The sequence below is a fragment of the Ovis canadensis genome, chromosome 4 (genome assembly GCF_042477335.2).
Source record: "Ovis canadensis isolate MfBH-ARS-UI-01 breed Bighorn chromosome 4, ARS-UI_OviCan_v2, whole genome shotgun sequence".
NCBI classification, from domain to species: domain Eukaryota; kingdom Metazoa; phylum Chordata; class Mammalia; order Artiodactyla; family Bovidae; genus Ovis; species Ovis canadensis.
Window position 1 is genome coordinate 43290452 of NC_091248.1, and position 24500 is coordinate 43314951.

A 24500-nucleotide genomic window follows, 5' to 3' on the forward strand; every position below is an offset into this window, starting at 1 on the left:
CAATCCACTCCAGCACTCTTGCCTGGAAAATCCCATGGACGGAGGAACCTGATAGGCTACAGTCCATGGGGTCGAAAAGAGTCGGACACAACTGGGCGACACATCGAGAGGAGAAGAAACAAGGACAATGAAGGTATATGAATATCCGGAATCTACAGGTATGAAAGAATTTAAACACAGCTCAGCACCTAGGCAGATTTAACAGTTTCTATTATTCAATGTAGTGCTTTCAATCCAAAATTACAAGCTATGTTAGAGGGCAATGAAAAAAACCAATCATCAAAGCCAGACTCAGATACGACACAGACTTTGGAATTATTAAACAAGGAATTTTAACTTACTGTGATTAATTTATTATGAACTTTAATGTAGAAAGTAGACAACATGAAAGAATAGATGGGTAATTTTAGTAAAAAGAAAAAAAGCACTAATAAATGAGCAGAATGAAAAGTTAAGCTTTTTTTAAAAAAAAAACTAACAAAAATGAACAGTGCCTTCAATGGGCTTCTCAGTAGCTATGAGAAAAGATTCAGTGAAATTGAAGGTAAGTCAATAAAAATTTCCTAAATAGGAATATGAAGAAAAAATAGAAACATAACAGATAATCCAAGAACTGTAGGACAATATCAAAGATTTAACATGCATGTAATTTGAGTAAACAAAATTAGAATGAAAAGAAACTGTATATGAGGAAGAAATATTTGAAGTTATAACTGTCAATAACTTTCCAAAATTAATCACAGATGTCCAACTATATAACTAAGAGCTCAAAAAGCAGCAAGTAGGGTAAATACCAAATAAACACATAAATGCATATCAGATTCAAATTTCAAGAAAACAAAGAGAAAGGGAACACAGAAAACGAAAGCCACATTGTGACCTTAGAGGATCATGGACAAGATATCAGTTACTGATCCTAAGAGACCATGTAAACAAGATGAAAGTAAAGTGAAATATTTTAAATGTTGAGGACCAAGAAAAACATTGATGAGGAATTCTATATCAGTAAAATTACCCTTGACAAGTATACCCCTCCAAATATGAAACTCATCACAAACAGGACAACCTTGCAAGAAATATGAAAAGAAGCAGTGCAGAGGACTTCCCTGATGGTCCACTGGATAAGAATCTGCCTGCTAATGCAGGGGACACGTGTTCGATCCCTGCTCCAGGAATATCACACATGCTGTAGAGCAACTAAGCCCATGCTACGATTATTTGAGCCTGCGTGCTCTAGGGCCCATGAACCGCAACTACTGAGCCTGCGAGCCGCAATGACTGAATTCAGCACGCATAGAGCCTGTGTTCCACAAGCGAGGGCACCACGAAAAGCCCGCGCACTACAGTGAAGAGCAGCCTCTGCTCACCCAGAGCAATGAACCCTAGTGCAGCCAAAAATAAATCAATACAAATCATTTAAAAAAAAAAAAAAAAGAAAGAATGCAGGCAGAAGAAAAAGGGCATGGGTTGGAAAACTGGAGCTACATAAAGAAAGGCAGGACAGAGAAAGAATAAAGAAAGGTAACATAAATGTTATATTTATCTCGTTTATAATTGACCTGAAAGATAACTATTGGTAAAAGCAAAAATAAGTATTGGGTGATTATAGAACACAGATAAATTAAATGAATGGCACAATATCATAACGGTGGGAAGAAGGAATTGGAACTACTCTGTTACAAGGTAATGCATAGCATGTGAACTGGTAGAGTATTCGAAACCAGATTAGTTAAAAATGTATATTGTATATGATCGGACAACATTAATTATTTTAAGTATAACTGATACATTAAGACAAAAGATGGAATCACATTACATTTTGACTTGAAACAAGGGAAGGTGTAAAAATAGCAAGAAGTGAAGGAGAAACAAGTAACAAATACAACAAATAGTAAATAGTCACTTTAAATATGAATTATCTAAATAAATCAATGAAAAGACAGATTCTCAGAGTGCATTAATACAAAAACATGGCTCAGTTATATATTATCTATAACATTTCCAGTTCAAATGTAAATACTCAGATAGGTTAATAATAAAGTAATGGATAAAGAAATACTGTACTTTTAAACACTAATCAAAAGCTAGCTGAAGTATCCATATTATCTCAGACAAGATGGTAATAAAGGTGTCAACTTTCCAAGTAGATTCAATAACCCTAACTTTGTATTCATCTAAGAGTGTAAGTGCCAAAATACATGGGGCTATAACTGAGAGATTTGAAAACAGAAACAGACAAGTCCATGATTAAAGTTACTTCCAAGCCCTTCTGTCAGTAATTGATATATCAAGCAGGCAGAAAATCAGTAAGGATATAGGTGATCTGAACAACACTATCAATCAACTCTATATAATTGACATTGATGGAATACACCATTAAATAAGAACATGATATACATTTGTTTCAAGTGAACATGGAGTATACACTAAAACAGACCACATTTGGGACCATAAAACATATCAACGAATTTGAAAAACTAGGTTCAATACAAAGTTTGTTCTCAGATAACAATAAAATGGACATTGATAATAGATAGCTGAAAGAACCCCAAATGTGCTGGAGTTTAAATAACACGTGAGTTAAAGAAGAAGGCTTAGGAGAACTTTTAAAAATACTTTTAATTAAATGAAAACAAAATAGAACTTATCAAAAATGGTAGGATGCAGCGAATGTAGCGCTTAGAAGGAAAATTATAACATTAAAAATGTAACTGTAGGGCTTCCCAGGTGGCTAAGTGGTAAAGAATCTGCCTGTCAATGCAGGAGACATGGGATCGATCCCCTGTCCAGGAAAATCCCACATGCTGCAGAGCATCTAAGCCTGTGTGCCACTACTACTGAGTTTCTGCTCTAGAGCCCGGAGCTGCAGTCACTGAGCTCAGGTGCCTCAACTACTGAAGCTCACACACCTAGAGCCTGTGCTCTAAAACAAGGGAAGTCACAGCAATGAGAAGCCTGCGTGCCGCAACTAGAGCAACCCTGCCTCGCCACAACTAGAGAAAAGCCCCAAAGCAACAAAAATAAACGCATAATATAACTGTAAAGAATAAAGATCTAAAATTTAGATCTAAATTTTAGATTAAGAATAGATTTAGATTCTTTTACATTAACAAATTAAATTAAAATTTTAAATTAAAATTAAATTTAAAATTAAATTAATAATTTTAGATTAAGAAAATAAAGATCTAAAATTTTAAAAAATCAAAATAAAAACAGAAATAAACAAATGGGACCTAATTAAACTTAAAAATGTTTGAATAACAAAGGAAATCATAAATAAAAACAAAAGAAAACCCTCAGAATGGGAGGAAATATTTGTAAACGAGGCAACCAACTAGGGCTTAATCTCTAAAATATGCAAATAGCTCATGCAGCTCAATATCAGAAAGACAAACAACCCAATCAAAAAATGGATAGAAGATCTAAACAGACATTTCTCCAAAATAAATATACAGATGGCCCACCAGGCCATGAAAAGATGCTCAACATTGCTAATTATTAGAGAAATGTAAATCAAAACTACAACGAGGTATCACCTCATACCTGTGAGAGTGGCCATCATCAAAAAATCTACAAACAATAAATGCTGAAGAGGGCATGGATTAAAGGAAACCCTCCCACACTGTTGGTGGCAATGAAAATTGAAGAACTGAAAATAGAGCTACCACATGATCACAATACAGGAATCCACTCCTGCACACATATCTGGAGAAAACCGTAATTCAAAAAAATGCAGGCACCCTAATGTCCATTGCAGCAGTATTCACAATAGCCAGGACATGGAAGCAACCTAAATATCTATCAACAGAGAAATGCAAGGAAGATGTGGTACACATATATACAATGGACTATTAGCCATCAGTCAGTTCAGTGACTCAGTTGTGTACGAATCTTTGTGACCCCATGGACTGCAGCACGCCAGACTTCCCTGTCCATCATCAACTCCCAGAACTTACTCAAACTCATGTCCATCGAGTCAGTGATGCCATCCAACCATCTCATCCTCTGTTGTCTCCTTCTCCTCCCGCCTTCGATCTTTCTCAGCATCAGGGTCTTTTCCAATGAGTCAATTCTTCATGTCAGGTAGCCAAAGTATTGGAGTTTCAGCTTCAGCATCAGTCCTTCCAATGAATATTCAGGACTGATCTCCTTTAGGATGGACTGGTTGGATCTCCTCGCAGTCCAAGGGACTCTCAAGAGTCTTCTCCAACACTGCAGTTCAAAAGCATCAATTCTTTGGCACTCAGCTTTCTTTACAGTCCGATTCTCACATCCATACATGACTACTGGGAAAACCAAAGCTTTGACTAGACAGACCTTTGTTGGCAAAGTAATATCTCTGTTTTTTAATATGCTGCCTAGGTTGGTCATAGCTTTTCTTTCAAGGAGCAAGCGTCTTTTAATTTCATGGCTGCAGTCACCATCTGCAGTGATTTTGGAGCCCAAAAAGATAGTCTTTCACTGTTTCCATTGTTTCCCCATGTATTTGCCATGAAGTGATGGGACTGGATGCCATGATCTTAGTTATCTGAATGTTGTTTTCAGTCAACTTTCACTCTTCTCTTTCACTTTCATTAAGAGGCTCTTTAGATCTTCTTTGCTTTTTGCCATAAGGGTGGTGTCATCTGCATATCTGAGATTATTGATATTTCTCCTAGCAATCTTGATTCCAGCTTGTGCTTCATTCAGCCTGGCATTTCTCATGATGTACTGTGCATATAAGTTAAATAAGAAGGGTGACAATATACAGCCTTGATGTACTCCTTTCCTGTTTTGAAACCAGTCTGTTGTTCCATGTTCCATTCTAACTGTTGCTTCTTGACCTGCATGCAGATTTCTTATTATTATATTCTTTTCTTATTATATATATTCCTTTTTATTATAACATTTTATTATTATATTAGCCATAGAAAAGAACAATATGTCATTTGCAGCAACATGGATGGACCTAGAGATCCTCATACTGAGTGAAGTAAGTCAGACAGAGAAATACAATTGGCGCAGTGGTAAAGAATCCGCCTGCAGTGCAGGAGATGTGGGTTGGATCCCTGGGTTGGGAAGATCCCCTGGAGCAGGAAACAGCAACCCACTCCAGTATTCTTGTCTGGGAAATCCCATGGACAGAGGAGCCTGGTGGACTGCAGTCCTTCGTGTCACAAAAGTGTCAAACACAACTAAGCAACTTAACAGCATCACTTATATGTGGAATCTTTTAAAAAGCTACAAATGAACTTATCTACAAGTGTGAAATAGAGTTACAGAAGTAGAAAATAAACTTATGGTTACTGGGTTTGGGCAAATTGGAAAATTGGGATTTACACATACACATTGCTGCTAAGTCACTTCAGTCGTGTCTGACTCCGTGCAACCCCATAGACGGCAGCCCACCAACTCTGCTATCCCTGGGATTATCCAGGCAAGAACACTGGAGTGGGTTGCCATTTCCTTCTCCAATGCATGAAAGTGAAAAGTGAAAGGGAAGTCGCTCAGTCGTGTCTGACTCTTTGAGACCCCATGGACTGCAGCCCACCAGGCTCCTCCATCCATAGGCTTTTCCAGGCAAAAGTACTGGAGTGGGGTGCCATTGCCTTCTCCACACATACACACTACTATATATAAAATAGATAACTAATAAGGACCTACTGTATAGTGCAGGGAACTCTATTGAATGGTCTATATGGGAAAATAATCTTTAAAAAGAGTAGATATATGTATTTGTATAACAGATTCACTTTTCTGTACATGTGAAACTAACACAACATTGTAAATCAGTTATACCACAGTAAATTTTTTTTAAAAAAGCTCTTCCTTAAGAAACTAGAGAAGAAAAGCAGATTAAAAATAAAGAAAGCAGAAGAAAACTAGTATTTAAAATTAGAGCAGAAACCAATAGAATGGGAAACAGGAAAATGATGAAGAAAAGCAATGAATACAAAACTGTTTTCTGAAAATACCAATAACATTGGAAAAACTTTAGCTAGCATAGCCAAGAAAAAACAACGATGATATAATTGAATAATAATGCATTAAAGAGGTTGCCATTATTACTGACCCAATGGAAATGAAAATAATAAGTAGTACTATCAATTAATCTATGTTCAAAAATGGAAAATTTAAGCAAAATGGACCAGTTCCTTGAAAAACACTACTGAAACACACAAGGAGAAATAATAGGTGTATATCTTAAAGATTAATAATTATTCATCTGAAAAAAGAAATCAAAGATCCAGATAATTTCACTAATTAATTCTACCAAACATTTAACACAAAATGATACCAAATATATAAAATCTCTTCTAGAAAGTAGAAGCACAGCAAATTCTTCCTACCTCATTTTATAAGGACAGAATTATCCCAACACCAAATACAGGAAAAGAAAACAGCATTTCATTGCAGGTGGATTCTTTACTGCTGAGCCACTAGGAGGCCCAGAATGTACGTAGGTTCCATTCAAGTACTACCTTCTTTTATATAATGAACTTAAACATCCTTGGATTTTGGTATCCAAGGGGTTTCCTGGAACAAATCTCTCAAAGATACTGAGGAATGACTATAACTCCATTTTGTTAGTTAAAAATTTTTTGAGATGAAATTTAGGTTACATAAAATTAAAAGTTTTAAAATAAACAATTCAGTGGCCATTTAGTACATCCACAATGTTATACAATCATCACTGTTTTCTAGTTTCAAAATATTTTCATCAGTCCAAAATAAAACACATTAAGCAATTATTCCCCATTTGACCCTTTTGGCTGATTCCAGACCTTGCCAGCTACCAATCTGCTTACTGTTTATACAGATTTATCTATTCTAGACATTTCATGTAAGTGGAATTCAACAATATGTGACCTTTGTGTCTTAACTGTTCCATTTAGCAAAATGTTTTCTAGGTATAACCACATTATACAATGTATCAGTACTTCATCATTTTTTTTACAACTGAATAATATTCCATTGTTTATTGATATATATGTATATATTTTCACTTTTGTTGCTTTTGTTGTTCCATCTAAAAATTCGTTACCAGATGCAAGGCCATGAGGATTTATCCCTATGTTTTCTTGTAAGAGTTTTATACTTGAATCACTTATATTTAGCTTGTGAAAGTGAAGTCGCTCAGCTGTGTCTGACTCTGCTATCCAATGGACTGTAGTCTACCAGGCTTCCCTGTCCATGGGATTTTCCAGGTAATAATACTGGAGTGGGTTGCCATTTCCTTCTTCAGGGGATCTTCCTGACCCAGGGATTGAACCCAGGTCTCCTGCATTGCAGGCAGACATTTTACCCTCTGAGCCACCTGGTGTGAGGTTAAGGATCTAACTTTATTTTTTTGTATGTGGATATACAGTTGTCCCTGGATCACATCTTAAAGAAACTTCTTTAACTACTAATGATCTTAGCACTTGTCAAAACTTAGTTGAGCACAGATGTATAGGTTTATTGATTGGCCTTTGACTCTATTTCTTTTTTTTTTTTTCCATTTCTGATGTATAGAAACAGCTGAGTTTTGTGTATTGATGGCATATTTTTCAACCTTGCAAAATTCATCGAAGATTCAGAAAGGATTTTATGAACTTGTTTCCAGTTATTTTAAAGATGTCAACTTTAGTTAATCCTCTAGTTGGATTTTCCAATGATCTTTAAATAACCTGAAGTACTTTTTAATATCTACAAACTGATTCTAAAGTTTAGATGGAGAAGTCAGATTAGCCAACAACACTGAAGGAGAAGAACAAAATTGGAGGACTGATACCACTGGAAAAAAAAAAAAAAACCTACAGTATCCAAAACAGTGTGGTATTGATGGAAAACCAGACAAATCGATGAAACAGAACAGAGAGCCCCAAAATAGACCCACATAAATATAATAAACTGGTCCCTGACAAAAATAACAAAGGCAACACAATGAAGCAAATAAAATCTCTTGAACAAATAGTGCCAGAATAACTGGAAATTTACTTGCAAAAAAAGAAATCTAGACACAGACATTAAAATCTTCACAAAAATTAACTCAAAATGCATCACAGACCTAACTACAAAATGCAAAATAGTAAACTCCTAAAAAACACAGTAGAAAAACTACATGACCTTGGCTATGGTGATGCCTTTATAGATAAAATATCAAAGATAAAACCTATGAAAGAAATAATTGATAATTTGAATTTCATTAAAACTTCTGCTCTGTGAAAGAATATCAAGAGAATGAGAAGATAAGCCACAGATTGGGAGAAGACATATGCAAAAGATATACCTATTTAAAAGACTTATCCAAGATATATAAAGAAATCTTAAAATTCAACAATATGAAAACAAATAACCCACTTAAAAAATGAACCAATGACCTTAACAAATTCCTCACCAAAAAAGATACACTAATGGTAAATAAACATATAAAAAAGTGCTTCACAAGTCACCAGAGAAGTGGAAACCAAAACAGTGAGCTAATACTATATCCCTTCTAGGAGGCCAAAATCCACATACTGACAATGCCAAATGCTGATAAGGAGTTTTAGGAGCTCTCATATAATGCTGGTGGGAATGCAAAATTGTACAGCCATTTCAGAGGACACTTGCAAATTTCTTCAAAAGTAGGCATATTCTTACCATATGATTCCCCAATCATGCTCTGGTACGATTTACTCACAAGAACAGAAAACTTCTGTCCACACAAAAATCTGCACACAGATGTTCATAGATGCTTCCCTGATAACTGTTTAAACTTCAGTTCAGTTGCTTAGTTGTGTCCGACTCTTTGCGACCCCATGAATTGCAGCACGCCAGGCCTCCCTGTCCATCACCAACTCCCAGAGTTCACTCAGACTCACGTCCATCGAGTCAGTGATGCCTTCCAGCCATCTCATCCTCTGTCGTCCCCTTCTCCTCCTGCCCCCAATCCCTCCCAGCATCAGAGTCTTTTCCAATGACTCAACTCTTCGCATGAGGTGGCCAAAGTACTGGAGTTTCAGCTTTAGCATCATTCCTTCCAAAGAAATCCCAGGGCTGATCTCCTTCAGAATGGACTGGTTGGATCTCCTTGCAGTCCAAGGGACTCTCAAGAGTCTTCTCCAACACCACAGTTCAAAAGCATCAATTCTTCAGTGCTTAGCCTTCTTCACAGTCCAACTCTCACATCCATACATGACCACTGGAAAAACCATAGCCTTGACTAGACGGACCTTAGTCAGGAAAGCAATGTCTCTGCTTTTCAATATGCTATCCAGGTTGATCATAACTTTCCTTCCAAGGAGTAAGCGTCTTTTAATTTCATGGCTGCAGTCACCATCTACAGTGATTTTAGAGCCCCCCAAAATAAAGTCTGACACTGTTTCCCCATCTATTTCCCATGAAGTGATGGGACCAGATGAGATGATCTTCGTTTTCTGAATGTTGAGCTTTAAGCCAACTTTTTCACTCTTCTCTTTCACTTTCATCAAGAGGCTTTTTAGTTCCTCTTCACTTTCTGCCATAAGGGTGGTGTCATCTGCATATCTGAGGTGATTGATATTTCTCCCGGCAATCTTGATTCCAGCTTGTGTTTCTTCCAGTCCAGCGTTTCTCATGATGTACTCTGCATATAAGTTAAATAAGCAGGGTGACAATATACAGCCTTGACGTACTCCTTTTCCTATTTGGAACCAGTCTGTTGTTCCATGTCATGTCCAGTTCTAGCTGTTGCTTCCTGACCTGCATACAGATTTCTCAAGAGGCAGGTCAGGTGGTCTGGTATTCCCATCTCTCTCAGAATTTTCCACAGTTTACTGTGATCCACACAGTAAAAGGCTTTGGCATAGTCAATAAAGCAGAAGTAGATGTTTTCCTGGAACTCTCTTGCTTTTTTGATGATCCAGCGGATGTTTGGCAATTTGATCTCTGGTTCCTCTGCCTGTTCTCAAACCAGCTTGAACATCAGGAAGTTCATGGTTCATGTATTGCTGAAGCCTGGCTTGGAGAATTTTGAGCATTACTTTACTAGCATGTGAGATGAGTGCAATTGTGTGGTAGTTAGAGCATTCTTTGGCATTGCCTTTCTTTGGGATTGAAATGAAAACTGACCTTTTCCAGTGCTGTGGCCACTGCTGAGTTTTCCAAATGTGCTGGCATATTGAGTGCAGCACTTTCACAGCATCATCTTTCAGGATTTGAAATAGCTCAACAGGAATCCCATCACCTCCACTAGCTTTGTTCGTAGTGATGCTTTTTAGGGCCCACTTGACTTCACATTCCAGGATGTCTGGCTCTAGGTGAGTGATCACACCATTGTGATTATGTGGGTTGTGAAGATCTTTTTTGTACAGTTCTTCTGCATATTCTTGCAAAGCAACCAAATCCTTCAGTAACTGAATGGATGAATGAACGCTGGTACATCTAAATACTGCAATATTATTTATTACTAAAAAGGAATGACCTATCAAGCTATGAAATGATGTGAAAGAAACATGAACACATATTCCTAAGTGAAAGAGGCCAGTCTTAAAGAGCTACATACTGTATGTTTCCAAATATATATGATTCTGGAAAAGTCAAAATTGTGGCAATTTTAAAAAGATTAGTGTTTGGAAGTGGGGAATTGGGAGAGGTGGAGGGACACAGTGGAGATGAATAATCAGAACACAGAGAATTTTTAGGGTAGTGAAAATACTTTGTATGATTATGGATATATGTTATTGGACATTTGCCCAAACCCATAGAATATACTGAATAGGACACCAACAGTGAACTTAAATTGAACTATGCACTGCGTGATCACGACTTGTCAATGTATGATCATCGCTGGTAAAAAAAAAAAAAAAAAAGTACCATTCTGATGAGTGATATTGATGAGAGGGGAGGATATTTATGTCTATAGATAGGAAGGAGTAAATGAGAAATCCCGTATTATCCTCTCAATTTTATTTTAAACCTAAACGGTTCTAAAAATTAAAGTTTAAGAACACTTAAAAAAATCTTTCTAAATCTCTTGTTGAAGCCTAAATATGTCATGCTTAATACATTTACTGACCATTTGTTTAGTAATTCTATCAAGGAAATAAACCACACCCACTATGACTTGTTCTAAATGAATATATGTTCATTTTTCATGATCATTTTTTTCCTCAGATGCTCAGAAACTATTTGTTTAAAATGCACTCTAGAATATTGCTGAGATAAAGTCATTAGTCTATAGTTAGTGAGATAATGCTGTCTTTTTCCTTTTGAGAATAACAATTTTTTTTTCTAGCCAATAGCCAGAGCCAAGGGGCAAATGAAGAGAATTAAGAAATGTTTAACATTTATTGCAGAAAATGAAAAAATTTTAATATATATAGTGCACAGAATTATACTGAAAAGGAAGGATTAACGTTTATGATTCTGAGGGGGAGGAAGGAAACTTTCATCAAGAGAATAAGAATAGAGAATGATGACAGGAAAAGGAGAAAGCAAAGCATGAAACAGTAAGTATGAGACTGATCCTGCAGAAGGAGAAAACACATTCTGAAAAGAAGAAAAAGATTCAAAGAGCATGCTCACCAAACACTGGCAAGCTCCAAAGAGGGGGAAAAAAAGTGAGAACTTGAAGCATTTGATAGCACTCCACAGTGTTACATAGAAGTTTAAAGTATTCTCAACAACACTGAATTAGAATGAAAGTTAAGAGACATACAAAACTACAGTTCAGAACTCACTCTTGACAATTCATGTGTATCTAATGAAACCAGGGATGGCACATGGAGGCCAAGATGGAGGAGCAAGATAAGGTCATTGTGATTCATTCCAGCTCTACTAAAATAGTGATCCCTTACATAGCACATTATGTGGAAGTTTCATATGGATTACTTTAATACTCACAATTAAGTTTTATTGTTATACTCACTTTGTCAATAGATAAACCGAAATTAAGAGATGTTAAGCAATTTGGCCCAAGTCACACAGCTAGCACGTGGTGGAAATGGGGCAAAAATTCAGTTCTGTTACTATACAGCCTAATTTCTTAACCAGTAAGTTTGCAACCTAGGGTTATCCTGCTTGATTTTTACTACTGCTCCTCTTAAAAGATAGATATAGCCAAATTAATGTTTGTAATATTTTTCTGTCTATTTATAACTAAAAAACTTTAGCTTAAAGTAATTTAGGGCTGAATTATCTAGAGAAGAAACCATCACACTTACCTTCTGTTCAACAGGATCATGCAATGCAGTGCAGGGGCTGATACTCAAAAGCCAAAAGCTAATCCCTTTATCATTTAGGCATAACAGTATCTCAGGCTCCAGGGTTTCTTCTTCCTGTACGTAAAATGATACACATGGTTAGTCTGAGCCCCTGTGTTTGTGCATTATTCTCATGCCCAAGTGTAACAGAACAGAGGATGCTTTGTTAAGGGCAGCTGTGTTTCATTCAATCCAATTCTAAACTGACTCAGCAAAATTATTCCAAGCCTGACATGTTCAATGCTTTTGTAATTGTTGTATTCCAGGGGAGTTTGGTTACTCTGGAAGGTACCCAAATGGGGAGACCAGAGCAGGGTAGTGCTGTCTGACACTCCCAACTGAGCCAGGGACTCAAGCAGCCAATGAGTTATAAAAGGAAATTGAATTGGAGAAAGCTAGTTGGATAAATCTAAGCTAGACTTCTTAAAGGAGATATGAGAAGAAATAGAAGCCCAAAAGTGCAGATGCCAAAGTCAATCCTTCACGATGTTCTGACATAAAACTGGTTTACTGCAGAATTCTTTAGAAAAGTGACTCATCCTTATAAAAAAAACATTCAGTGTTAGCCAGCTGGAATGAAACTAGGCATATATTTCGCCAGTTAGCTCTTTGGCCTTAACTGATGATGATCAAGCCCTAATAGATTTGCTTTCATTCTAACATAAAAAGTTTGGATATTAACCTGCGACTCAGAATCCATCTCCAGACTGGACCTACAAAATTGGACCAGATCATTTTCAACAGACATTTGTTTTTTCTGGCTAGACTCATGGTCCAAAAAGTTTCTTATTGGTCAGGAAATAGCAAAGTACAGCTTTTCTTGAGGAATTTGGTTATTTAACGTTTGGTTATTTGCCAGAATTTAAACACAGTAAAGATAGAGATTGGAGAAGGAAATGGCAACCCACTCCAGTACTCTTGCCTAGAAAATTCCATGGGTGGAGGAGCCTGGTGGGCTACAGTCCATGGGGTCACAAAGAGTCAGACACGACTGAGCGACTTCACGAACGATAGAGATAAATGGAATGTAAAAAATGAAAAAGAGAAATAGCATAATTTTTTAAAACTAGAAAATAGATAATTGAACTCTTCTGGAGTATCAAGTAAAGAATTTAAAAAGACAACAACAGGAAAATAAACTTTTAAACAATCTGTTTTACTAAATTTATATGCTTCAATTCGGGTTATTGATGATTAAAAATAGCATTAGAGCAAATATTCCCTAAAATTAAATAGTGAAATACATCACTAGTGTGTATTTGGTATGCTGGATCAATTGTCTTGCTTTTCTTTGAATAGCAAGGTATCATTACAAGATACTTCAAAATGGAGTAAAAGTGACAACTGAGGTAAGACATTAAATATTACTGTCAAATTGATATTAGATTAGAAAAACCTAATCTTGAACATTTCCTAAGCAGTACCATACCTATTCCTTTTTTGCATCTCTGCTCAGAAGAGGTAGAAACTTAGTGTAAAATTGTTTCTATACCAGTAAAAGACAGATCTGGCTGCATCACAAGGATAGGAATCTGGTAATGCCTGGATAAGGTTGTGGGCTCTGGTCAAGACATTGTTAAACTCTGTTTTGCAATACTGTGTTTGACTTGAGAACTTACTTAAAATCCTGCAGTGGGTGGTTCTGAAAATAAAAATCCAGTTAAGCCATCTGGCTCTTCAGTTATGCAAAATATAAAACAATTTGCCTAGCTTCCCTCTTTCCATCACTCCCTCTCTGTTGACTTTTGTTGCTAGATTCTATTCTGGGCATTTTTATTATTCAGAAAAAACATTTGAGCTTGCTGAATCCCCCTCAACCAGTTGACATTGACAGCAAAGCTTTTTGAAATATTAATAGTTATAGATAAATTATCTTTGGAAAAACAAAAATAGCCATTAGACCAAAGGATATTTTACATACTTCACTTTACTATCATATAGTTATATTTTTTGGAAGTGGTTATATATAGATGTAATTTACTTAGTGCTCCAGTGTCTGGCTTTTAAAGTTTTGCTGGGAGATGGTGATGGACAGGGAGGCCTGGCGTGCTGCGATTCATGGAGTCGCAAAGAGTCAGACATGACTGAGCGACTGAACTGAACTGAAGCTATCAAGCCATCATCTGACCTACTCAAATACTAAATCTTCCAAAATGGAAAATAACCAATCATGCAGTGACAACAATAAAGAGCAAGAAAATTAATTTGGGGACAAATTCATATTTAATGGATATAAACCTCAATGATTTTGGAACTGAATACTAAAGACAGTTAATCTAATTTACTAGCAATCTCCTTTAAAGCAATCTATGCCTTCTCAGAAAATTAAACAAGCTATTAAATATTTTGGGAATGCAGATTTTTTTCCCCTCTGTGAAGTACATCTAGAAAAATAACACATGTAAGGTTAAAATCAATATATGAAAAAAAATGTAGTTTATGAAATCAGTCTTTTACTTTTGGTGACTCGGCCTATAAACACTAAAATATGTAATATTTGTAATATTCAAATAATTATACATCTTCACAATGATATCTCAAAGTGATCAACTTGAAAAAACCACAAATTTCTACTACTCAGTATTACTGAGGCAAATGAAATATAGGCATATGCATACACTCTTAGAAAGGCTGTGAGAGAGCAGAAAATTTCTGGAGTGTTATTTGATAATAAACATAAAAACATTTAAAATAGACTTACTCTTTGACCCAGAAATTTCACGTCTAACAGTTTATTCTAAGGACTAAATTGGAATAGTGTACAAATATCCCATATATATGTGTAAATATATATAAGCAGAAAAGGTAATTGCTATATTATGTGCATGTATATCATATATATATGGAGAAGATATATATATATTCTATGTTTGTCTTCATGGTGGTTGTTGTTTTAGTCACTACGTTGTGTCCGACTCTCTGCCACCCCATAGACTACCCACCAGGCTCCTCTGTCCATGAGATTTCCCAGGCAAGAATACTGAAGTGGGTTGCCATTTCCCTGTCCAGGGGATCTTCCTGACCCAAGGTCTCAACCTATCTCCTGCTTGGCAGGCAGATTCTTTAGCACTGAGTCACCAGGGAAGCCTCCTGTGTATATATATTTATGTATATATCAAGGCAGCATTTTTATTTTTAAAACTGGGAGTGAACCAAGCATAAATAAATGTGGTTGGTTTCCCTGGTGGCTCAGACAGTAAAGAATCTGCCTGCAAGGCAGAAGACTGGGATTCAATCCTCGGGTCAGGAAGATTGCCTGGCAAATTACATGGACAGAGGTGTGTGAAAGGCTACAGTCCATGGGGTCACAAAGAGTCAGACACAACTGAACAATTAACACCACATACTATGGATGATATATCAAGACTACAGTGCTATGAAGCCAGAAAAAAATAATCATTCATTTTTTTTTTATTAAGAAGGAAATTTAATGATGATTAACATTCAGAAAACTAAGATCATGGCATCTGGTCCCATCACTTCATGGGAAATAGATGGGGAAACAGTGGAAACAGTGTCGGACTTTATTTTAGGGGGCTCCAAAATCACTGCAGATGGTGACTGCAGCCATGAAATTAAAAGACGCTTACTCCTTGGAAGGAAAGTTATGAGCAACCTAGATAGCATATTCAAAAGCAGAGACATTACTTTGCTGACTAAGGTCCATCTAGTCAAGGCTATGGTTTTTCCAGTGGTCATGTATGGATGTGAGAGTTGGACTGTGAAGAAGGCTGAGCGCTGAAGAATTGATGCTTTAGAACTGTGGTGTTGGAGAAGACTCTTGAGAGTCCCTTGGACTGCAAGGAGATCCAACCAGTCCATTCTGAAGGAGATCAGTCCTGGGTGTTCTTTGGAAGGACTGATGCTGAAGCTGAAACTCCAGTACTTTGGCCACCTCATGTGAAGAGTTGACTCATTAGAAAAGACTCTGATGCTGGGAGGGATTGGGGGCAGGAGGAGAAGGGGACGACCGAGGATGAGATGGCTGGATGGCATCACCGACTCCATGGACATGAGTTTGAGTGAACTCCGGGAGTTGGTGATGGACAGGGAGGCCTGGCGTGCTGCAATTCATGGGGGTGCAAAGAGTCGGACACGACTGAGCGACTGAACTGAACTGAATAGTATCAAGAGAAGGATATCTATGACGTTTCTGAGTGTTCTTTTCTGAAGTTCTTTTCTGTTTCCATGTGTGTGTGTGTGCACATTTGTAAAAAGTGGGAGGGGTCAGAAGAATAAGAACAGAGGCATGCTGACGGTGAGGGACGGGTTTATGACACTGCACCACACTCATCCTTCTGCTTTTGTGTGTTTGAAAAGTCTTCACAGCACAAGATTTCATGCTGCTTTTAAACTAATTTCTTTGAGTGGTGGTTTTGTGATATCTCTTCTCTCTTTTTTGCTTATTAGTGAACACACACAAGTGAAAGCAGAAGTCACTCAGTCTTGTCTGACTCTTTGCAACCCCATGGACAATACAATCCATGGAATTCTCAAGGCTAGAATACTGGAGTGGGTACCTGTTCCCTTCTCCAGGCAATCTTCCCATCCCAGGGATCCAACCCAGGTCTCCCACATTACAGGTGGATTCTTTACCAGATGAGCCACAAGGGAAGCCCTCAATGAACACGTGCAACTCAGTAAAAATTTTAAAAATAAAACTGAACAAAAATTAAATCTACAGAAAAACATGCTTTGCTTGTTTCCTCAATTCTGCAGTCCATCCAAGTGTTGTTGACAATAACATCTTCTCTCAGAACTGCTTGCCCTCAAAAGCCAATTCTTACCTTGGGCTAAATGGGTACAGTAGGTTGTACCTCAGAAAACCTTTGTTCTGCCTCAGTCTCTTTGCTGCTGCTGGTACCATCCACCTAGTGCCTGTATTTGGCTTGCTGTTCTGGTTTGCATTTATGTGTAGGTGGGCCTACAAGTTTGCCTGCTCCTCCTGACTGTGGTCAAGCCTTGTCCTCGCCCTGACTCTCACAAGTGCCTCTGGCCATCTGTTCTGGCCTTTGCCCCCATTTTCCCTAGATTCACAGCATCGTTTGCTGTTTCTCTTGTTAAATATCTTTACTCATCTGGTTTGCATGGCATATTGTTCACATCAGTTCTATACCCTGCCAAATCAACCACTCCGATGCACTGCACAGCTCTGTTGCTACCTAAGGAGAAATGAAACAAATCTTAGCAGAGAAAATAAATCAAGGTGCATCGGTTATGAATGAGCTGATCTACAACTGCTGGCATTTCTATATTGTCAGAGGTAAGGTACATGCCTGTAGCAAAAGCTTGACTCTGGATTTAGACCTGGACTCAAACCCTGAACCTGCAACTCGGTAGTTACAGATCCTTGGGCAAATTATGTGCTTCAGCATTACCATCAGTAAAATGGGGATAATGTTGGCTTCCAGGATTAAATGGGTGACTATACATAAAGCCTTTAGAATAGAACTGACACAAATGTTAAATTAGTATTTGTTCTTATTACTAATATTTTTAGATCCTCTGAACATTATATTAATTATTACTAAAAAATGTGGGAGGAATTTAGAATGAATATTAAATAACCAAAGAATAACAAAAGCACAGAATTATGCCTTATATGGGTACATGAATATATTCACTCCTTTAGTAAATATTGATTGTATTTCTGAGGTGAGGCAGCCACTGTGTTGGATACCAGGCAAAAGTCTGAGAACAAGACAAATGAAGACTCTGCCCTTATGGGAATAACACTGTAATAGAACTTAAATTTGAATTGATGAATGAATGGCTTTGTGGATGCCAAGGAATGTGTAACCTTTGTTGTGAAGTAGCTTTCTCTTTCCCAAATAAGTAAAGTCCTCCCTAGGCATGTTCAACTACTTTTTGCCTCTGTTCTTTTTTGACCTTGAAAGGTAACTGATGACTGTATATTAATCAAAGATTGCTTAAATGGTTGAATAAGATTAAACTTGCTTCACATCGACACAGTAAAAATGTAATAACATTAGGCCTGATAAAATATTCACCATTTTTGGTTTTTCCCTCATTTTTTCCACAAGGAAAAATAGCTTTATTATTTTTATTATATGTTTTGCAATGCATGTTGACAAACTTTCAATAATACATAAAAGAATAAAGTAAAACATACATGAAGTCTAATCCCCTGAGATAACCGCCATTAATACACTGTGATTGTCTTTCCATGAATCCCTTCATGCATTCACCTGAATCAACATAAATGGGACAATATTACGAATGATGCTTTTGTCATCACAACGTCTCCTCCTTCCCTCCCTTCTTTTCTTCCTATAACTTCTGCCTGTATAAGCAAAGGGGAAGTAACATTGTATATGACCATTGCATGCTGGCACTTTCATTTCTGTAGGTTAAATTCCAAAAGCAGGATTTAAGTTTCAGTGTCCATATGGGTTTAGTTTTTATTGCTACTGCCCAACTGCTTTCTGGAATAGTCATTTCAACTTAGAGTCGGCCAGCAGCTTATGAGCACTCCCATTACTCCTGTCTTACCAACACTTGGTATGTTCAAGCTTTTACTTTTTTTTTCTTTTTAACAATTTGGTAGGTATGATAGGATCTTAACTGAGGTTTACATCTCCCTGGTTTGTTTTTCTCTGGCTTGTCTTTTCATACTTAGGGATTCACTGGACAGTCTAAACATGAGCGCTTTTGTCTTTTCAAATTCTATAAACCTCAGCATTTTTCTCTTCTCCGATGGCTTCTCTTTCCTTCTCCTTATTCTTTCCATTTAGAATACTATTAGAGATAGAGCTTTTTAATCAAGCCTGTCATTAACTTCTCTTTTAAATTTTCAGTTTTATCTGACTGTGTGATTACAGTTATCAGACACCAGTTCACTAATTTTTTCTTCACTTATACGTAAGGAATAATATTATATATGTTTCTAGTTTCAATCCTATATTCCTTTCTCGTAAACTTGATTTTTTTTAAGATCAGCTAGTTCATTTTGATACTTTTTCTCTTATTACTTTTTAAATACCCACTTTGAGTCCATCAACTTCACTGAGCATATTTAATTTATTATATAGTCTATATATCTGGTCATTCAACATTGTCAGTCTATGGTCTGTCCGATTTTGCAGAGATATTTTCTTTATAATTATAGCATTTTGTTATTATCTACAAGAATGGAATCTTAAATAGTCTAGGTATATAGGCAAAACATCAGTGTATATTGATAATTTTTTCTAATATTTACACCAACTATTTTATGTTTCTTGCCTAAAATAGTTCCAAAACAACATTAATGTTATTGAACATTATAGTATCCCTGTCTTAGTTCTGGTAGTTTTTCTATTTAATTATATTTACCTCCCTCATTACAAATGCTGAATGCCAACAAACTTGGTACATAAAAAGCAAAAGTTCACCAAAAATTCAAAACCCACACAAGGCAGACAAAAATATACATTTATTATTTAATCATTTCCAACTAAATGCAAGGTATTAATTGGACTCTAATGAAAACTTAGAGAAAACTGCATAGAGGATTAAAAAGGTATTGAGCATGCCTCTTACCCAAACTTTCACAAAAAAGGACAAGAAAGACTGCCAGGACACACTGCACGGGGATGAAGACAATGAGAAGGAAGCGACTGCAACACAGCTTTGAGAATTAGGAAGTAGGCGGATGGCTTGTATGTTTGTTTGTTTCCTATGACTGCTTTGAACAACCACAAGAAACTTGGTGATCTAAAACAACACACGCTCAGTTCAGTTCAGTTCAGTCGCTCAGTCGTGTCTGACTCTTTGCAACCCCATGGACCGCAGCACGCCAGGCCTCCCTGTCCATCACAAACTCCCGCAGTTTACCCATACTCATGTCCATTGAGTCGGTGATGCCATCCAGCCATCTCATCCTCTGTCATCCCCTTATCCTTCTCTTACAATTCTGAGGATCAGAAATCCAAAATGGTTTGACTAACCTAAACCAAGGGGCTGGTAGGGCCACACCCCCTTGAGAGGCTCCATGGTAGAATCTCTGCTCCCTGTACTTTTCCAGATCCAGAGCTACATCCCTTGCACTCTGGCTCATGGCCCATCTCTCCATCCTCAAAGCTAGTAGCAAAGTGTCTTCAAATCTCTCTCCATGTCCATTGTCACGTCACCAGTTTCCTCTTCTGGGGTCAAGTCTCTCAGCTTCTCTCTCACAAGAACACTTTGATTTACAGACAGGGGCCACTTGTATAATTCAGAATAATCCCCTCATTTCAAGATCTTTAACTTAATCACATCTGCAATGCCCCCTTTTGCCACCTAAAGTTATATTCCCACATTTCATGGATTATTAGTTTGGGGGCATCTTATGGGGTCACTATCCAGCCTGCTGTGCATGGTAAAGACGTTAGTGTCTGAAAACTACATTGTCAGTTAGGAAAGCAACAGAAATAAGAAATCTTTTTATAAAACCACAGCAAGAAAGAGGAATTGAAAGCATCAGCCAGGTGCCTTGGCAATGGGAGGTATTTGGAGGGGTGGAAATCAAGAAAATTGGTGATCCATGGGAGAAATCACTGGCTTCTTAGGTGGCGCTAGTGGTAAAGAACCTACCTGCCAAAGCAGGAGACAAGAGATGAGGGTTCTGTCCCTGGGTTTAGATCTCCTGGAGGAGGGCAGCGACCCACTCCAATGTTCTTGCCTGGAGACTCCCATGGACAGAGGAGCCTGGTGGGATCCCAAAGAGTCAGACGCAACTGAAGCAATGTAGCGCACACCCACAGGAGAAATCAGATTCCTCAGATCACTTCCCAAACATTTGCAGTCAGATCATTGCCCTTGCTCTAACGTGGTGACTCACACAGAACATTGCTGAAGAGATGACACTACATGGAAATTAGGGTATTCACTAATTATCATTGTAACCCAGCCACCTGTCCCAACTGGCCCTAAAAATGCTCATTTACAGGCTGATACATCCCAGGTAGGAGGATGAATGGATACCCTCTGAAGAAACATATAAGAATAGAATAGCCAATACTGACAAATGTGCATTTTCCAATAAAACCTAACTAAGTACCACACAGTGAATTCTATCAGGGAATAAGACACACATACCCACCCATACATAGCTTCAGTCACTTATCAATACCTATTTACTAAACCTGAAAGGAAATTCATGTAAAACCAGACATTTGAAGAAAGCGCTAATGTAAAAATAAAGGCAAAAGTAAACAAAAGTAGCAAAAGGATCTCAGCAAAGGAGAGGAGAATACTTTCCCTAACTTGCACTTTAGATCTTCAGATAGGTTAGGGTTATTGTACTCATAAAATGAGAGCATGAGGTAGTTTTTTAAAATGCCATGCACAGAAAAAACTGAAGTCTTGGAAAGTAAAATTAGGACAGTAAAAAATGAAAGTCCAATAGAAAGGTTAGAGATAAAGTTGAAGAAATCTCTCAGAAAGCTGGAAACAAAAAAAGAAAAAAGAATAGAAATGACTAGAATATAATTCCAGGACCTAAAATATTGAACATTTAGAATTCCAGAAAGAAAAATGAGATGAAGAGAAAATTATCAGAGAAGATGTTTAAACTTTTTGCTAAGTTGAAGCATATAAATTTCCACATTGAGAGGGGTCAAGTGGTCAGCACAAAGGTTACATAAGACTTACACAAAAGCATATCACTGTCAAATTTCAGAACCCATGGGGACAGACAGAAAAGTCTAGAACATTCCCAAGAGGAGTAAAAAGAATCTACACTCAGGAATCAAAATGACATTAGATTTCTCAATAGAAATGCTGGAAGCTAGAACACAGTGGAGGAATGCCTTCAAAATTCTCAGAAAATTTTCAAGTAATAATTGAATATCTAGTCAAACTATTAAATGAAGCAGCGTAATCCAAGTTAAAGACATGCAAATCTGCAGTAATTTTACTAGCCCCCCATGCATTCTACCTCAGAAAGATGCTGGAGGATATTATCAACTAAGAAAAATGAAAGCGAAGTGTCCAACTCTTTGCGACCCCATGGACTGTCCAGGGTCCTCAATCCATGGGATTTTCCAGGCAAGAGTACTAGAGTGGGTTGCCATTTCCCTCTCCAGGGGATTTTCCTGACCCAGGGATCGAACCCAGGTCTCCCACGTTGCAGGCAGAAGCTTTACTGTCAGAGCCATCAGGGAAGTTGAGAGATTAAAAAATAAAGAAGGAAATGGGGCCTCCTAAGAACAAAAGATCCATAAGAAAGATGCCCTACAAAACAAAAATGGTAAGAATCATCCCAAATATGATAATGGGGACATGTAGGATAGATGTTCTGAACTGAGGGTAATTCTGTCTCGCAGGGGATATCTGACAGTGTCTGGAGGTCATTTACTCTAACGAGTGGGGCAGTGGGGAGGGTGCCACTGTCATCCAGCGGATAGAGGCCAGAGATGCTGCTAACCATCCTACAGTGCACAGGACTGCCCCTGAAACGGTCAGTCATGCAGCTCAAAGTGTCAGCAGTGCCAAGAAGTGAAGAAACCCAGTACGAGGATAATAGCTGTGAAGCAGCGTGAAACAAACCAGAGCAACTTAAATGAAGATTCTGAATTCACTCTGTGGTCCATTAAGAACCACTGACATCTTAGAACTAAGCCTCAGAAAACAACTTTTGACATATAAAATCATGATGTGGAATATGAGCAATGTAGTAACTGAGGTGGGCATAAAGTACTTGGGGACACAGTTGAGATGTTTTCCTTGACTCTGTCTAATGGCCACATTACTGATTTTTTGCCTAATACAAAAGACTCTTCATGATCTTGCTATAAACTAACATTTCAACTTTATACCCTGTAAGCTTCTTCCACTGTAGGATTTGTGATTGTTTTTTTGAACAGTCAATTCTCCATTTGTTGCATATACTGTTCTTTCCTCTTGAATTTTTCCATCTACCTCATCTTCCCAAGGAGTGAGTCACTGATTTCCAAAACAAAGCTACGAAAGTCAACACAGGAGGAATCAATTAAAAAAATGAATAAAATGCCCCTAAACATCAGTCCATTTTTACTTAATTTTGAATAATATGTATTCAGCATATAAACAACTTACACATGTACTAATTAAGGTAGTGCCAGCTACTGTAATCAACAATCCCCCAAATGTACAATAGCACAAGCATAATAGAAGTTTCTTGCTCAGTCACATTAAAATCCAAATCCTGGACTAGTGTATATAGTAAGTACCTTCCGTCCCAGTAGTGATTCAGGACTCAGGCAACTTCTGTGTTATAGTGCTTCCTTCTTAGCTTCTAATTTCAGTGCGTTTATCAGAATTCAATCGGGTGAATGGGTAAAAGCATGCAGGATAATACATAGGAGGTTTCTAGATCTAGCTCTCTACATGGGATACGTCATTCACTTTGCATTGACCAAAACTCAGCGATGTGGCCCTTACAGTAAGGGAAGTTGGAAAATATCTACCTGCATGCTCAAGCACATGAAATGGCTGTGAAAAGACAGTCCATCTCTGCTGCTGGATGGTTCTGAAAATTTTCTAATATTGTTCAGAAGTAAACAAACTACAAGAAGATTTGGCTATTTGTAAGGCACATATGTATTAACTCGGGCTTTTCAAGTGGCTCAGTGCTTAAGAACCTGCCTGCCGATGCAAAAGATGCAGGTTCAACCCCTGGGTTGGGAAGATCCCCTGGAGGAGGGCATGGCAACCCACTCCAGTATTCTTGCCTGGAAAATCCCACAGACAGAGGAGCCTGGTGGGCTATATAGTCCACGGGGTCACAAAGAGTTAGACATGACTTAGTGACTCAGCATGCATGTATGAACTGATTACCATACAGCTACTGAAATCAGAGAGCAGAATGACAGTAAACGGAAACATTAAGACAGAAACGTGAATGAGTATAGGGAAGGTCTCTGACTTTCACAATATAAAATAAATGAAGCTCGGATGAGGAAATCTTGTCAATTTCATTCAGGGGGATGCTGTAAAGAAATGGTGGCGAGCTAAACATTGCTATAGGGAACAAAGAGGGCACTTTTCTTTTCCCTGTGAGTCAGAATTAGAAGAGCTCTGTTCGTTATTAGAAGAAAAGATAAGAAAAAAGAAAAGAAAAACTGGAGAACTAGTTTTGTCAAAGAGGTGAGAAAAATGCAAAGATGGCTTGGAAAAAATAGAAAGGCTGTAGGGAAATTTTCTTAATATATGATAGCTTTTCATGCAGTGTTGAGTGGGTAAGTTGAACTGTATGAAAAACTAAAAATAGAACTACCATATGACCCAGCAATCCCACTCTTGGGGAAAACCATAATTCAGAAAGGTACATACACCCCAATGTTCATTGCAAGG

At 37.6% G+C, this 24500-nt stretch overlaps 1 protein-coding gene across 2 annotated transcripts in view; it reads right to left on the reverse strand.

The window, feature by feature from the left end:
* Nucleotides 1–24500, reverse strand: part of TMEM196 (transmembrane protein 196) — a 306657-nt gene that overhangs the window by 240429 nt on the left and 41728 nt on the right. For both annotated transcript variants that reach the window (XM_069586646.1, XM_069586647.1), the window contains exon 2: nucleotides 12147–12260. The gene's annotated coding sequence lies outside the window, so the exon portion shown is untranslated. The remainder of the gene's footprint in view (nucleotides 1–12146; nucleotides 12261–24500) is intronic.